The sequence below is a fragment of the Garra rufa genome, chromosome 1 (genome assembly GCF_049309525.1).
Source record: "Garra rufa chromosome 1, GarRuf1.0, whole genome shotgun sequence".
In the NCBI taxonomy this organism is placed as follows: Eukaryota; Metazoa; Chordata; class Actinopteri; order Cypriniformes; family Cyprinidae; genus Garra; species Garra rufa.
In genome coordinates, this window is record NC_133361.1 from 2813451 (window position 1) to 2832054 (window position 18604).

Genomic DNA, 18604 nt, shown 5'->3' on the forward strand with positions numbered 1-18604 from the left:
AGAACGTTTTCTTTCAACCTTAAGAGAACGTTCATTAAGTACAAGTAACATCCCAAAGACGTTTTAAGAACGTTGTTGTAAGAACGTTTTCTCTCAACTTTAAGAGAACGTTCATTAAGTACAAGTAACGTCCCAAAGACGTTTTAAGAACATTGTTGTAAGAACGTTTTCTCTCAACTTTAAGAGAACTTTCAAGTAACGTCCCAAAGACGTTGCAAGAACGTTGTTCTAAGAATGTTTTCTTTCAACCTTAAGAGAACATTCATTAAGTACAAGTAACGTCCCAAAGACGTTTTAATAACGTTGTTGTAAGAACGTTTTCTCTCAACCTTAAGAGAACTTTCAAGTAACGTCCCAAAGCTGTTTTAAGAACGTTGTTGTAAGAACGTTTTCTTTCAACCTTAAGAGAACATTCATTAAGTACAAGTAATGTCCCAAAGACGTTCCAAGAACGTTGTTGTAAGAACGTTTTCTCTCAACCTTAAGAGAACATTCATTTAGTACAAGTAACGTCCCAAAGACGTTTTAAGAACGTTGTTGTAAGAACGTTTTCTCTCAACTTTAAGAGAACATTCATTAGGTACAAGTAACGTCCCAAAGACGTTCCAAGAACGTTGTTATAAGAACGTTTTCTTTCAACCTTAAGAGAACATTTATTAAGTATAAGTAACGTCCCAAAGACGTTTTAAGAATGTTGTTGTAAGAACGTTTTCTCTCAACTTTAAGAGAACATTCATTAAGTACAACTAACGTCCCAAAGATGTTCCAAGAACGTTGTTGTAAGAACGTTTTCTTTCAACCTTAAGAGAACGTTCATTAAGTATAAGTAACGTCCCAAAGACGTTCCAAGAACGTTGTTGTAAGAACGTTTTCTCTCAACTTTAAGAGAACATTCATTAGGTACAAGTAACGTCCCAAAGACGTTTTAAGAACGTTGTTGTAAGAATGTTTTCTTTCAACCTTAAGAGAACGTTCATTAAGTATAAGTAACGTCCCAAAGACGTTCCAAGAACGTTGTTGTAAGAACGTTTTCTCTCAACTTTAAGAGAACATTCATTAGGTACAAGTAACGTCCCAAAGACGTTTTAAGAACGTTGTTGTAAGAACGTTTTCTCTCAACTTTAAGAGAACATTCATTAGGTACAAGTAACGTCCCAAAGACGTTCCAAGAACGTTGTTATAAGAACGTTTTCTTTCAACCTTAAGAGAACATTCATTAAGTATAAGTAACGTCCCAAAGACGTTTTAAGAACGTTGTTGTAAGAACGTTTTCTATCAACATTATAAGAACGTTCATCAATTACTAATAACGTCCTAAAAACGTTCCAAGAACGTTGTTCTAAGAACGTTTTCTCTCAACGTTGCAAGAACGTTAACAATGTTATAAGAACGTTCCAAAAACATTATTTTTATAACGTTTTGTACTAACATTTACACAACTTTTAAAAAACGTTAGTGAATGTTCTGGGAACGTTCCCTGTTAGCTGGGCTGTCACATTCGAGAAGGAGGAGATCTGGGTCCAGGTGCAGGTAAGGAGTTTTAATGTAAATAAACAAACAAAAGGCCAACACGGCACAACACAACTAGAATATAAAACAAAATAAACAGAACTGAAACACGGTCAAGAACAGAATCAGGAACACAGAGAAACACACACAAAGACAATGCAGCCAGAATGAGCAGTGAGACATGAGAGTTCTTATAGACCAGATAATAGTGAGCAGGTGTGAGTGTAATCAGTGCTAATGACAAGACAGGAGTGAACAATCAGGGAAGTGCAGTGCAAGGGGAACAGCGACCTCAGGTGGCTGAGGGAAACCCCACAGCCCAGATCATGACACAAGTATAGTTCAGAGAACACACATAGGAAAGGTATACCTGTAGTTAAGGTGGACCTTTTGAGTCTTCGTAGCGCGGTAAGAGACAACGTTATTGGAGAACGCAGCCCTGAACGTTAAATAAAGAGATCGAAATGAAGAGGGAAATTAATATAAACTAACATATAAATATAGCTAGTAATAATAGGCTATTAATAATAATAATAATAATAATAATAATTACGGGGAAAATATGACCAGTTAATGCACTAAGACTGTGGGAAGAATCGTCCTGAACAATTCAACGTATTCAATCATGTATTAATTTCTATAATAATTAAAATATTTCTCAATTCATAATAAAATATTAACAATTCCATCTCTGATATGGTCAGGTTTGTTTACGCATTAAACTCGTGGCCACAAGATTTTATTTATTTTTTTTAATCTTAGGGTTCATTCATTTGAAGGTATTTTAGGTAATTGGGCTGTTTTTTCCAGGTGGAAAAAAAAGTGCACTAAAATACAATTTAAGTACACTTAGTGCACTTCCATGATGTACTTAAAGTGCTCTATTTTCATGTACTAAATTTGTACTTAATATACTAAAAGTTATTTTTAAGATAAACGTAAGATTATCTAAGTGTACTAAACTGTGCTATTTTGAGACATGATGAAGATGAACTAAAGTGTGCTTTTAACATACTGTCAGCATCTGAAACATATATTATAAACCTTTGAATATACTAATTATACATAAAAATACACTTATTACTTAAAATATATGAATACTGATGCGTAAAATGATTGATTCTGAGTCAGACGAGTGGAGTTAAAATAATTATACAATTTATTCAAATAGTTTCAGATAAATTTCATATATTGCAAAAAACGCAATATAGACCACAATCCAGACAATAGTCATAAATGAAAGATTAACACAATTAAGAGTCCATAAATCCATTGATTAGGAATAAACATTGATTTCAATGTTATATTAATAAGCCAATTCAAATCTGTTCAATAATAGTATACTTCTTTAAGAAGATATACAAATGCAGAAATTATAAGAAATATTGCAATAATAATAATATTTACTCAAAAGTTAAGAATTCCATAAAAGCCAAATTGCAAAGTCAAATTAAGTTAAATATTAATATTATCAAATCTGAGAAAAATAAGTCTAATAGAAAGCTAGACCGTTTCAGGTGCACCCAGAAGAAAGTTGAGATCGGAGTCAAGGTTGAGAAGGTTGAAGTCTCCGATCTGTCCAGAATAAAATGGCAAGACTTTTTATACCCTAAAACCAGACAACTCAGGAAGTCTGAAGATCAAAGTCAGTTGAAAATACATCAATACATCCACTTGTGAACTCGTGATTAGTAATAATTAACTCAGTTGAATGGACGTGCAGTTTCATTTCTCCTTTTCAGTTTAATTTATATCTTGAGACATTGAGAAATGTTAATGTTAATCTAATTGTCCATCTAAACTGTCTTCATTAAGTACCAAGAATAACCATTTTGCGGAACTGTGCTTCGGACATCACACACATACATAGATGAAGATGGAAAAATACAGATGAAACATACTTCTAGGGATGAATAAAGCTTTCAGCACTATATTGAGTAGCTTAATCAATAAGACATAACCAAACTTCTAATATTTCAAGATGATTATTAATATGTGTTAATATTTCTATATTTTGATTAAGAACCCAATACTCATGTCTCAGCTTGTGTTCAAAAGTGTTATTAATTTGCATATTTGTCCACCAACCCTAACTTTAAAAAGGCAAGTACTTCTTGTTCTAAGAATTGGTCTGTGTCTGAGGTCATGATAGATGTGATATGAAAATAACATAGCTACATAGCAACAGCATATAGTCTCATGCCATGACTCAAAAGGTCAGTCAGGGCAAAACTGTTAGACCATTGAATCCATATTCTAAAAAGATTAATAATTTTTATATTTTTATATTTATAATACAGTTAATAATGCATAATCCAACATATAAATATGCAAATTCTTGTTAATTTCATAAAGTCGACACATCAAATACTATATAATAAATATATACAGTGTATTTATAATGTATTTCCCACATATTTTTACACATAAATAATTAATTAGAAATCTATTGTAACTACACTAATATTACTTATATGTTAATCGGTCTTTAAATACCAGTCAAGTACACTACTACTGAGTAGTGAGTAGCACTTTATTCCTCATTAAAATCATTTGGTGCAACACACATAAAACACTCATTTATATGTCTATGCTTAAAATCACTATAAATGTTGTAATAATTAGTATATTAAGTCTACTTAAGCAGTGCATTTGGGAAAATGTAATTTTAACGATTACATTACTAATATATTTTAAATAAAATCAATGTAATTTAAACTATAGGGTAACGATCCACAAGTGTACTAACATTAAACTAATTTTCAAAGCATTCAAAACATATTTTTAAGAAATACACTAATGAAACTATGTATATATTTGCAGCAGTACACTTTGTTGCTATGTACTAAAAATCAATTTAAATGTCAGTTGTATTTAATATTCTTTTAAAATTGCACTAAAGTACTACAAAAATAAAAGTATACTTTATCTAGTGTATTTATAGTGTATCATTTTTACAATTTTATTTAGCACCAAATATAAGATTGCACTACTAATGTACTTTCTTGTATTTAAGTATTTCTTAGTGCACTCAAGCACACTTTTTTTCCACGTGGGTTCTCACAGAGACCTGGCAACTCTGCTCTGAAGACCTGGCAACCCTATTCTCAGGAGTAAGAGGACGAGTAACAAGGTGGGTCTGTTGCTCTTGATTTATTTGAAGTAGTATAGCAATGCATGTGTTGAAAAATAAGGTTAATAAGGTTAAAATTTGATTTATACTGTCATCCGTGACACAGCATACACTGCATATTTTAGGAGTTTATTTTATCAGGATGTTAGTCTGTATAAAGTTTCTCCATCTGCATGAGTTCCGCTGGTAACACTTCAGTTAAAAACAATATTTAACATGAATTAATAATGAACTGCACTTATACAGTATTTAATGTTTGTTTATTAAAATCGTGTTAACATTAGTTACTGCAGTGTGAACTAATATGAACAAGGAATTAGCAACTGTGTTTTCGTAAACTAACGTTAATGAAGATTAGTAAATACAGTATCAAATGTATTGCTCGTGGTACATTAATTAAAGTTTAATTGATTAATTAACCTTATTGTAAAGTGTTACGGTTTTGCTTTTCCTAGCTTGTGTCAACCATTACATTAATTATCTACACCGCTGCGATAAACTACGTCCACAAAACATTTTAGCAATTAATATAGTACCTAAAGTCATAAAAGCGAGGGTTAACGTCATTCATCTGACAAACAAACTGTACTCCTTATATGCGCCAGAAGCAGAATTAAATGGGTCTTTCGTGTCATTGAGTAACAATTCTGTATTCACTGATATCCATTTATTTGCAAAGGCTTAATTTAGTTGGCTGGTTTAAGCCTGACAGAGCTGTTAGTGTCAGATGATATTAGTTTAAAAAATCATCGTATACTGGTTTTAGCTGTTCATTTTTCGACAGGATCACCGCGTATTTGCTGAGTAATGCTCTTTCCCCTTTTGGATTCAAACATCTGGTGTAAATTAAATGTACAAAGGAGATGAAAATTTGCTAGATTCTCTTTACTGAGACACAAGGGCCCCATACCAATCCTGCTGTGCTCCAGTAACATGTTTATGACAGGCAATTTTCCTATTCGTTGAACATTATCACTGACAATATTTGAATTTAATTGAATAAGGCCGTTTGCGAGTCCAACTGAAGGAAGATTACAGTGGGAGCTTATCACTGTGTATTCAGTGGCATTGTAAAATCCCACAGTTATTGTGAACGTTAATAGCTTAAAACGATATCTGAATAAGTCTAGCTTTTTTTTCTGTTGTATTTAGGCCCACTGAATTCTAAAACAATTCAATCCATGTTCAACGGAAGATCAATCCATGATCAATGAACTAGTTAGTAATAACTTAGCTAGTAATGCATGACTTTCTAAACTTTGGTCAATTAAAATATGATCTAATATCGCCAATAATTGTTTGTTAGAATTGGTAAGAGTACATCCCTAAGTATTACTCATGAATATTAGATTTTAATTTAAATAACTTTCTCACATTTTAAATAGAACTAAATTAACACATCATATGCAAATAAATTACTGAAGCACACAAAACCTTCAAGAAACAAATTGCATTTCCCTGACTGTGATTTTAAGATGCCAACCTCTGGCAAAGATTGAAAAGCTGAAATGTGTCTGTATAAAAATGTCCTTTGGAAAACTCTTGGAGGCCTGTGAGGTTGGTAGAGTACCCAAAATCTGTACTCAAGTAAAAGTAAAAGTACTCAAGTCAGAGTAAAAGTAACAATCTTAATAGTTACTTGAGTAGGAGTAAAAAAGTATCCGATGGAAAAAATACTCAAGTAGCTACACTGTCAGAAAAAAAGGTACAGAGGAGGTACAATTTTGTTCCTAGGGGAACAAAAAATATAATGGTACCTTTAAAGGTACACAATAGATCCTTAAGGTACAATTATGGTCCCAAAATGAGTTATAAAGGTACAACTTTTCAGATTCAAATGTGAAAGGTACATTTATGTACCTTGGATTTATTTAATTTTAGTTTATATATTTATTTTAAGTTTAGCCCCAATTAGAGTTGACCTATGTGTTATTCTTTTTTGTTTATTAATTTAATGTGCATCAACTCATGATAACACCAAGGCACTACATTACATTTTTCTAAATGTTAAAAATATCTTTTCAAACCATGTACGAAAGACTACAACCACATGTCCCCTAAAATGAGACAAATAGCAAACATAAAGCTAATGGAATTATTAAATAAAATATTTTTGAACAACTGTTTATTAATTTAAAACCTTTACATTTTGACCTTTGCATTATTATTTTAAGACTCAGAATATTTTGGAATAAGGACAACACCGAATGGCAACACTGATTATACTTGAGTAATTATATTCAAAACTTGCTTATGCAGACGTTATTGTTGTTGTCACTTTAAGAAAATTTCCCTCGTTTGGCTCGAGCCTCGAGTCGTTCAGTTGAGGCGATTGAGACTGACAGAACCACGCACGGATTTCAACGCGGAGTCTGTTTTGGAGTTTATATTTCTCAGGTAAATGCGGAATAATGTTATATAATCTTATTTTTACACGTGTGACGCAATGTTCATTAATTTTGTTGAACTTGGTGTTCCCCTGCTCAAAGCCCGCTAAAAGTGCTTGCGTCAGACTGGATGGTGATGTACGTTGGCTGGCCTGCAGATGTCTACAGCTAAAGGAGTTAATACAATTTGGTATCGAAGTCACTGAAGATGAGAGGAAAAAATAACGGTGAGCTGTTATATATTTTTTTTTTTAAGTTTTGAGTGTTTTCTTGTAAATTTTCTCTGTGTGACGTTAACCGTGTAATCCTTGATCTTTGCATCCGCCTCTCATACCTTTGTTGCTTAAATGATAATAACTATGGCCACCACTGAATTCAATATTAACATTTGTACGGTAATTAGTGATTAACGTTTTAAAATTTGAGGCCAATATTCCTGCCTTTGCGAATATGACGACATTTTGTAATGGGCCGCACGAGAGTTCGTAAAAGCAAAAGGACAGCACCCAAGCGAATATTTATTTGTTACAAACATGGTCGATTCGATGTTTTTACGCGGAAGAGCTGTCTCCCTCACTTTTAGGTATGTTCACGGAGAGATTTTAAGGTCCATTGTAAATAAATCTAGATTTAAATGCAGAGACAAAATATGCATAGACTTTTTATTCTATCCAAAATGAGGGAACGTGAACATTATGGATTGAGCTGAACATGCAGTGTTTTTATTTATACTGGAAACCGGAGGGTAACGTTGCTCTCGAGCAGAAAATACAAAATGGACGCCGAAATAGTACACCAATTTAAAGTAACGTTAGATGTCACAGTTAAGTCACTTACAGCTGCGCGCATGGTGGTTGCAGAAAACACACTGGTAACAAGTTGAGGTAAACAGGTAAAATCCATGAAATTAGAGAGAGAGAGAGAGAGAGAAACATTTTTGTGCCTTTTGATGTCAAAATCGGAATGCTAATAATTTTTATAGAATACTGTCGTCAGACGTCATTTGAAGTTTAACTTAAACGTTTAAACGGACATACTATGGATGAAAACTGCCATGATTACTTTTAAAGCATAAATTTGATTTTAACAGTAGGTCTACATAATAATCAAATAATAGTGTGTTATTTTTGCCGAACTTCTTTTCCTTTGAGCATGAGTGGTACACAAGCGAAACACACATTTATAGAGCAAAATATTGAGTGGAGAACCACACCGTTCAGTGACAGTGGCTAAACTGAGAGTGAAACCTGCGTATGTCTTCGGCTTATATTTTCGGCCATTTTTTCTCTTTTGACAAAAAAAAAATGCCATTTTTGTCCAATAATTTTTGGCAGCGAAATTTTTGTGAATCTCTTTAAGTAAAATTCTACCTGATTTGTTTTTGTCTATGCCAAGGAGATTAATGCTGTTGGAGAGGATGCTACATCAATAGAGGCACATGTGAAAGTCCAGTATAGAAGGACAGAGCCAGATACTCGCATTGTTGAAGATGGAATGAGGTGGACATTTGCCTCGATAGGAGATGACTAGTGGTATGACTGTTGAAGATGTCGTCAACAAATATCCATTCTTGAAGAGTCCATCAGGGGTTAGTGTGCAAATTATAATTCTGAAATTACACAAACTCATTAACATGTAGAACACTAAAAGTGTACAAAATTCTCCCTGATTTACTTATGCTTGTCTTTTTCAATTAACTGCAGCTTTCTCGCCTTTGATAGATTTTAACATATTTGTTTGTGTATCACATCTTATGTTCCAGGAATTGATCTTAAAGGAGCACTTCTCATGTTGCCAGCCTTGTTCAGAGAGAAATTTGAACATTTCATTGTGCTTGGAGAGGTGCGTATATAGTACTCTGTTTTGTATTTATGTGCAATTCTTAAACTGTATTTATTTTGGCCACATACAAATGGGTGAATAATAATGATCTTAGTCTTTATGCATGTCAACTTTCTCTCCATCAGTTTAGTTAACCACTAGGAAAATTTTACTGATACAGAATTTGTTTTGTGCTTTGTCGTTTAGAGTGAACCATCTTCACCATATCCAACTGTTCAAGTGCAGGAGACCACTGACTGGAAAACTGTGTTTACAAGAAAAGTCCTCGCAGTCATCAGAGTTGATGGGATCGAGATCTGCCGGGCAGGCGGTGTGGATGAAGGGACTCTTGCAGCATTTTGTGCTTATTTCGTCTTCAATTTGACATATCCATCTCATTTGAAGACTCTTTAGATGTTATGTTTACAGAAAACATAAAAAATAATGTGTTACAACAGACTACTACTATGACTACTGACCCTCTGCCTCTGCTTGAGGAGGTTGAGGAAGAATCTACTACTGATCTTGCTTTTTCTTCACCCCCAAAGATGAATGAGCTGTTGTCTTTTTGCCTTCATTTTGAAATGCAGAGGAAAAAAATCACTTGCCTCAGTCAGCGCAGCAAGAAATTTTGGATGATGTTAATTTCCTGTTTAGAGAACTATGATGAATTTCTTGCATATCATCTAGAAAAAAAATGTCAGTGTTTCTTTGTATTTGTCCAGTTGAATTTGTAATGACTGCACAATGGACAATTTCCAGTTTTTTTTTTTTTAAATGGCTGCTTGTTTGTTAAATGGTCTGATGAGTTTTTCTGAGTTTTTTATTGAAGAGCTAGTTTTTTCTTGACACACCTACTGTTGTGAGATGTAATTAAATATCTTTAAAAGAACATTTCTAAATAAATGGTGTATTTGTTAGCAAAGGTATTGATTTATCTATTTATTTATGCAGACACCAAAAGAAGGTATGCTTTTTGCCTTCATTACAAATGTGTACAGTTGTTCCTTGGGGTACAATATTGCCCCTTAAATGGTACAAAGCTATAGGGTACAATTTTGTACCTCTGACTAGGGGTACAAAATAGTACCCTTCAGGGTACCACCCCAGCGACGGCCACTTGTACCTTAAAAAGTACAATTTTGCACCTTTCTTTCTGAGAGTGTAGTAACTAGTTACTTCTGATCTGATTGACATCAAACTATTTAGAAAGCTTCCACACACCTCTCCTGTGTGTATATATATATATACAGAGCTCACACATTTTCTAAATCTCTGGTAGCCCTTCGGGCAGGTTCTCTTCAAATTTTAGTAGCAACTAAAAAAAGACAATTTTTTTAAAATATAGAAAATCAGATAGGAGTCTAATCAAAAATGTTTTTAATACACAAATATAAACAAGTATTAATTTAAAGCAATTCATGACCCTTTTTAAGATCTGCACAAGTGAAATAAACAGTAATGGGATTGGACAATAAAAAGTAGAATATTAAGCCATAAAATGGCATAATTTATAAATCCAGATACAGTTTCACACAAAAACTAAATACCTTACACTATAGCATTTCATCCTTTATACCATTAAAAGGGATTATTTGAGTCTATAATTTATTATATTTATTTAAAACATAAATATTACTGTACTTGTTTAGATTTTTAGAAGGCGCCTTAGCTTTTTACATTTTCAACTCTGTGTTTGCTGCATAAAAACATGGGTCGATAATTTGACCAGCTGAAAAAAAAAAAATGTATTGGAAATGAAAAATTGATTGTCTGTCACGAGGGGCGCTTTAGGACCGCTGAAATATTAGGGTTTCCATAGTAACAGCTGTACACAAAGCCGCATTAAATAGCGCACAAGGGGCAACCTCCCGCTCTCTCTATTGAAACCAGCACAAAAGTGACTTAAACTGCAATTCATCGACTGGCCGCTAGAGATTGGCTGCAGAAGGGAGTCAGTCCCATTGACTCCCCATGTTAAAATGCCCAACTTTACAGCAGAAAAAAGTATGTTTACAGCCTGGTTAAAAAAATGGTTTTGGTCTACATAGCTAGTGTTGCCCTTCATGTCAACTGTTAGGGGGGTTAATTTTTTTATAACTCATCCGTTTAAGTTATATTAAGCCTTAAAGTTCTGCATAATTAAGGGCGTGGCCACTTGAGTGACAGGGGGATTGCCGCTGCTGTTACCACTGTCGCGCTAGGGGGGCGTGGTTTCAGCAACAAGCTCCACCCACGTCCCGCCTTTTTGCCCAGTTTTGATTATCCGGGAGTGACGCGATTCCAAGATGGCGACGGCCGACTCCCGCCCACTTTAGGCTTCAAAATAGCGCTTCAGAATCCTACGGGTGACGTCACGGATCCTACATCCATATTTTTTACAGTCTATGGTTTGGACCCTCTGTTCAACACACGTGAATGGCGCTGCTTCAACACGGCTACCGGAGCAGTTTCGCGAACCTTTAGTTAAAGCTGCGTTTAAACGAGCCGACTTATGGCTCGCCGTAACATCCCAAAAGCGGCTGTCCATATTACATGGGTAAAGTTAGGCGAATCCCCCACCTGCCAACGAATTGAATTTCAGTAGGCGGGATACCGCGTTGTGACATCATTGCATCCGGAAAACAAACGCTGTAGTCCAAACGAGTCGTTCGTTGTAGTTCTTGAAAAGGGATTTTTTTAAAACGAAATATCTCCGTTTGGAGTGGACTTTGAGATTTGTAACTTTGTAGAAGTTTTTTATGCCCAAACATACACACCACACACTGGCTAAAGTTCAAAAAGTGAAAAAGCATAATAGCACCCCTTTAAGAGACACGCATTCCCTCCAAAACACAGCTCTTATAAAACACGAGACACGTAAACGAGCCCAACTGCTTTACGTTTCTTGAAATAATAATTTCTGAACATTAAACATCGACTGTCAGTCTTTATTCACATTTTTCTTCAGTAAAAATCCCAATCATATAGAATATTTAAAGCATTATTGGCATGTCGAGCATTCAGAACGTTAAGAGATCGAAATGAAGAGAGAAATGAATAGAAACTAACATATAAATATAGCTAGTAATAATTGGCTATTAATAATAATAATAACAATAATTACGGGGAAAATATGACCAGTTAATGCACTAAGACTGTGGGAAGAATTGTCCTAAACAAATGAACGTATTCAATCATGTATTCATTTCTATAATAATTAAAATATTTCTTAATTCATAATAAAATATTAACAATTCCATCTCTGATATGGTCAGGTTTGTTTATGCATTAAACTCGTGGCCACAAGATTTTATTTTATTTTTTTAATCTTAGGGTTCATTCATTTGAAGGTATTTTAGGTAATTGGGCTGGTTTTTCCAGGTGAAAAAAAGTGCACTAAAATACAATTTAAGTACACTTAGTGCACTTCCATGATGTACTTAAAGTGCTGTATTTTCATGTACTAAATTTGTACTTAATATACTAAAGTTATTTTTAAGATAAACGTAAGATTATCTAAGTGTACTAAACTGTGCTATTTTGAGACATGATGAAGATGAACTAAAGTGTGCTTTTAACATACTGTCAGCATCTGAAACATATATTATAAAACCTTTGAATATATTAATTATACATATAAAAATACACTTATTAATTATTTAAAATATATGAATATTATAAATATATACAGTGTATTTATAATGTATTGCCCACATATTTTTACACATAAATAGTTTATTTGAAATCAATTGTAACTACACTAATTTTACCTGATATGTTAATGGTGTCTTTAAATACTAGTCAAGTACTACTAGTAATAATAGTACAATACTAGTAATTAGTAGCACTTTATTCCTCATTAAAAATATTTGGTGCAACATGCATAAAACACTCATTTATATGTCTATACTTAAAATAACTATAAATGTAGTATTAATTAGTATATTAAGTCTTAAGCAGCGCATTTGGGAAAATGTAATTTTAATGATTACATTACTATATATTTTAAATAAAATCAATTGAATTTAAACTTAGGGTAATGATCTACAAGTTTACTAACATTGAACTAATTTTTAAAGCATTCAAAACACACATACAGAAATACACTAATGAAACTGTATACTTTTGCAGCAGTTCACTTTGTTGCTACAGACTAGTATGTACTAAAATCTATTTAAATGTCAGTTGTATTTAATATTCTTTTACAATTGCACTAAAGTACTACAAAAATAAAAGTATACTTTATCTAGTGTATTTATAGTGTATCATTTTTACAATTTTATTTAGCACCAAATATAAGATTGCACTACTAATGTACGTTCTTGTATTTAAGTATTTCTTAGTGCACTCAAGCACACTTTTTTTTTTTTCACGTGGGTTGTCACAGAGACCTGGCAACTCTGCTCTGAAGACCTGGCAACCCTATTCTCAGGAGTAAGAGGACGAGTAACAAGGTGGGTCTGTTGCTCTTGATTTATTTGAAGTAGTATAGCAATGCATGTGTTGAAGAATAAGGTTAATAAGGTTAAAATTTGATTTATACTGTCATCCGTGACACAGCATACACTGTATATTTTAGGAGTTTATTTTATCAGGATGTTAGTCTGTATAAAGTTTCTCTATCTGCATGAGTTTTGCTGGTAACACTTCAGTTAAAAACATTAGTTAACATGAATTAATAATGAACTGCACTTATACAGTATTTAGTGTTTGTTTATTAATCTCTTGTTAACATTAGTTACTGCAGTGTGAACTAACATGAACAACGAATTAGCAACTGTGTTTTCGTAAACTAACGTTAATGAAGATTAGTAAATACAGTATCAAATGTATTGCTCGTGGTACATTAATTAATGTTTAATTGATTAATTAACCTTATTGTAAAGTGTTACCGTTTTGCTTTTCCTAGCATGTGTCAACCATTACATTTATTATCTACACCACTGCAATAAACTACGTCCACAAAACATTTTAGCAATTAATATAGTAACTAAAGTCATTAAAGTGAGGGTTAACATCATTCATCTGACAAACAAACTGTACTCCTTATACGCGCCAGAAGCAGAAGTAAATGGGTCTTTCGTGTCATTGAGTAACAATTCTGTATTCACTGATATCCATTTATTTGCTTAATTTAGTTGGCTGGTTTAAGCCTGACAGAGCTGTTAGTGTCAGATGATATTAGTTTAAAAAATCATCGTATACTGGTTTTAGCTGTTCATTTTTCGACAGGATCACCGCGTATTTGCTGAGTAATGCTCTTTCCCCTTTTGGATTCAAACATCTGGTGTAAATTAAATGTACAAAGGAGATGAAAATTTGCTAGATTCTCTTTACTGAGACACAAGGACCCCATACCAATCCTGCTGTGCTCCAGTAACATGTTTATGACAGGCAATTTTCCTATTCGTTGAACATTATCACTAACAATATTTGAGTTTAATTGAATAAGGCCATTTGCAAGTCAAACTGAAGTGAGAATACAGTGGGAGCTTATCACTGTGTATTCAGTGGCATTGTAAAATCCCACAGTTATTGTGACCGTTATTAACTTAAAACGATATCTGAATAAGTCTAGCTTTTTTTTCTGTTGTATTTAGACCCACTGAATTCTAAAACAATTCAATCCATGTTCAACGGAAGATCAATCCATGATCAGTGAACTAGTTAGTAATAACTTAGCTAGTAATGCATGACTTTCTAAACTTTGGTCATTTAAAATATGATCTAATATTGCCAATAATTGTTTGTTAGAATTGGTAAGAGTACATCCCTAAGTATTACTCATGAATATTAGATTTTAATTTAAATAACTTTCTCACATTTTAAATAGAACTAAATTAACACATCAAATGCAAATAAATTACTGAAGCACACAAAACCTTCAAGAAACAAATTGCATTTCCCTGACTGTGATTTTAAGATGCCAACCTCTGGCAAAGATTGAAAAGCTGAAATGTGTCTGTATAAAAATGTCCTTTGGAAAACTCTTGGAGGCCTGTGAGGTTGGTAGAGTACCCAAAATCTGTACTCAAGTAAAAGTAAAAGTACTTATGAAGAATGTACTCAAGTAAGAGTAAAAGTAACAATTTTAATAGTTACTTGAGTAAGAGTAAAAAAGTATCCGATGGAAAAAAAGTACTCAAGCAGCTAGTTACTACTTACTTCTGATCTGATTGACATCAAACTATTTAGAAAGCTTCCACACACCTCTCCTGTATATGTATATATATATATATATATATACAGAGCTCACAAATTTTCTAAATCTTTGGTAGCCCTTCGGGCAGGTTCTCTTCAAATTTTAGTAGCAACTAAAAAATAACCATTTTTTTTAAATATAGAAAATCAGATAGGAGTCTAATCAAAAATGTTTTTAATACACAAATATAAACAAGTATCATGGAAGGAATTTTGTTTCATTATATTTATTTCATTTAGTGTATCTGCAGAATTTTTAAGTATTAATTTAAAGCAATTCATAACCCTTTTTAAGATCTGCACAAGTAAAATAAACAGTAATGGGATTGGACAATATAAAGTAGAAAATTAAGCCATAAAATGGCATGAATTATATATTCAGATACAGTTTCACACAAAAACTAAATACCTTACACTATAGCATTTCATCCTTTATACCATTAAAAGGGATACATAATTGAGTCTATAATTTATTATATTTATTGAAAACATGAATATTACTGTACTTGTTTAGATTTTCAGAATGCGCCTTAACTTTTTACATTTACAACCCTGTGTTTGCTGCATAAAAACATGGGTCGATAATTTGACCAGCTGAAAAAAAAAATGTATTGGAAATTAAAAATTGATTGTCTGTCACGAGGGGGCGCTTTAGGACCGCTGAAATATTAGGGTTCCCATAGTAACAGCTGTACACAAAGCCGCATTAACGCAGATTTATCAGGCATGAAATGAAAATGGACAGTCGGCTCCCTTCAGATACGTTCATATAAAGTCAGTAACGGAGGAACGCCATCAAATGTAGCGAAGTAAAAGTAAAGTTTTATTCAGTATAAATGTACTTGAGTAAGAGTAAAAGTACCTATCTTTAAATATACTCTAAAAGTACTAGTTACCCCAAAAATTTACTCAAGTAAATGTAACGAAGTAAATGTAATTCGTTACTACCCACCTCTGAGTAGTGATCAAACTATAGAAACGCTCTCCTGCTGTCAACGTGATCATTTATCATTGCATTGCTCAAACACATTAATACACATTGCTGGGATCATTTGGTTAGCTATTATGTTTTGCTGTATTTTTGTTGTTGTTGTTTTTGTTTAAACAGATACACTTGCTGTCTATAAAAGACCTGATGGAGATCACAATGTTACCTATTCCAAAGGCCATGCTGGTTTTGGGGCTTGCAATTTTGAGTTTAACCATAAACTCCACCATTCCTACGGGTGAGATACACCAGTGCACACAAATTTCACACGCACACATACACACACACACACACACACACACACACACACACACACACACACCCGTTGGGTTTACATGTTTTATGGGGACATTCCATAGGCGTAATGTTTTTTATACAAACCGTACTTTCTATGGCCCTACACCTACCCTACACCTAAACCTAGCCCTCACAGGAGATTGTGCACACTTTTACTTCATCAAAAAACTCATTGTGCATGATTTATAAGCCTGTTTCCTCATGGGGACCTGAGAAATGTCCCCACAAGGTCAAAATTTACTGGTATTCCTATCCTTGTGGGGACATTTGGTCCCCACAACATGATGAATACCAGGTACACACACACACACACACACACACACACACACACACACACACACACACACACACACACACACACACACACACACACACACACACACAGACACAGACAGTCTTTCTTTCTTCAGTCGTAAAGAAATTGTGTTTTTTGAGGAAAACATTTCAGGATGTCTCTCCATATAATGGACTTCTATGGTGCCCCTGAGTTTGAACTTCTGAAATGCAGTATAAATGCAGCTTCAAAGGGCTCTGAACAATCCCCACCGAGAAAGAAGGGTCTTATTTAGAGAAACAATCAGCTATTTTCTAAAAACATTTACAATTTATATACTTTTTAATCTCAAACGCTTGTCTTGCCAAGCTAGACAAGATGAGCATTTCAGGTTAAAAAGTATATAAATTGTAATTTTTTAAAGAAAATAACCCATCATTTTGCTAGATAAGACCCTTTTTTCCTCGGCTGTGATCGTTTAGAGTCCTTTAAAATTGCATTTTGGAAGTTCAAACTCAGGTCCATTCTATGGAGAGAAATCCTGAAATGTTTCACTCAAAAAACATAATTTCCTTACAACTGAACAAAGAAACACATGAAGATGGATGACAAGTGGGTGAATACATAATCTGTAAATTTTTGTTCTAAAAGTGAACTACTCCTTTAAATGACAGACATATTCAGGGATGCAAAATATAACTGGCTTTTTCGAATTAAGAAAATGTTTTAAAAATAAAAACACATAGGCTAAGCCTAAACTATCATTCTCAAACTTACTCTAGAACATTGTAATCTGAAGACTTTCACTTTTAAGTGTCCTGATTAGGAAAGTGACATAATTTAGGCTATAATAAAAATATAATTTGCTGTTTCACATTAATACACAAACTGCAGATCAAATGTTTGAAATAATTAGGAGTTTTTATTTATTTTTGATGAAAGAAGGCTGCATTTAAATGACTGTAAATACAGTAAAAATAACAATACGAAATATAGTATTTAAAATAGTGGTTTTCTTTTTCAGCTATTTTAAAGCTATATTTCCAGCATCATTACTCCAGTCTTCAGTGTCGCATGGCTCTTCAGAAATCACATTTTTCAAAAGTACTGATAATACACTGATAATAATCAGAAATGTTTCTTGAGCAGCAAATCAGAATGATTTCTGAAGGACCAATAGAAAAGCGCCATAAAAATCAATAAAATAAAATAAAAATCAAAGGAGAGCATAGCATTGTGTCATATGGACTGATATTATGGTAGGTATTTAATCCTCTGGGCCTCCTTATGTAGGGGTCACACTTGGCTCCCTTGCGGTCAAAAGTGACCTAAGCCTTAAAAAGTAACTTTTTTCTTCTTCAGGAAAATCAATTAAATACATTTTTGTTCAATAATATTTTGTGGTTTTTATTGAGAATTTTGAGCAGTTTTTATAAATCTATGAAATATTTATACAGTTTTAATGAACAATTTTTTTTCCCACTAGAATTATTATTTTTTTTAAATTATGTATTTATTATTTTTCAATAAATACCACATTTCACATTAAAATAGAGTAAAAGCATTTAAAATAATTTTTTTTAAGTGAAAATTGTGCCATCTAGTGGCATAAAAAATAAAAACTTGTGTAATGTCATGTAACCTCCTGTATCTCCCTATACACACATACAGGGGCTTTGGGATTCCTATTTTTTATTTATTTTTTTTAATGTTTCTTCATTTTAATAGGCTTTGCATTTAGAAATATATTTAGACATTCTAAAAGATTACTTTTGGCAAGGTTTATATACTTTTTGATTGGATACATATCAGTTTTTGCATTTTTCTGCTTATTTCTGTGTGTGTGTGTGTGTGTGTGTGTGTGTGTGTGTGTGTGTGTGTGTGTGTGTGTGTGTTGTTTGTGTGTGTGTGTGTTTGTGTCTGTATGTGTCTGTATGTGTGTGTGTGTGTGTGTGTGTGTGTGTGTGTGTGTGTGTGTGTGTGTGTGTGTGTGTTTGTGTGTGTGTGTTTGT

The 18604-nt window shown here is 33.2% G+C and overlaps 1 protein-coding gene across 1 annotated transcript in view; it reads left to right on the forward strand.

The window, feature by feature from the left end:
• LOC141343073 (uncharacterized) overlaps positions 1-18604 on the forward strand; it is a 509078-nt gene that overhangs the window by 455155 nt on the left and 35319 nt on the right. The gene's annotated exons all lie outside the window — the stretch shown is intronic.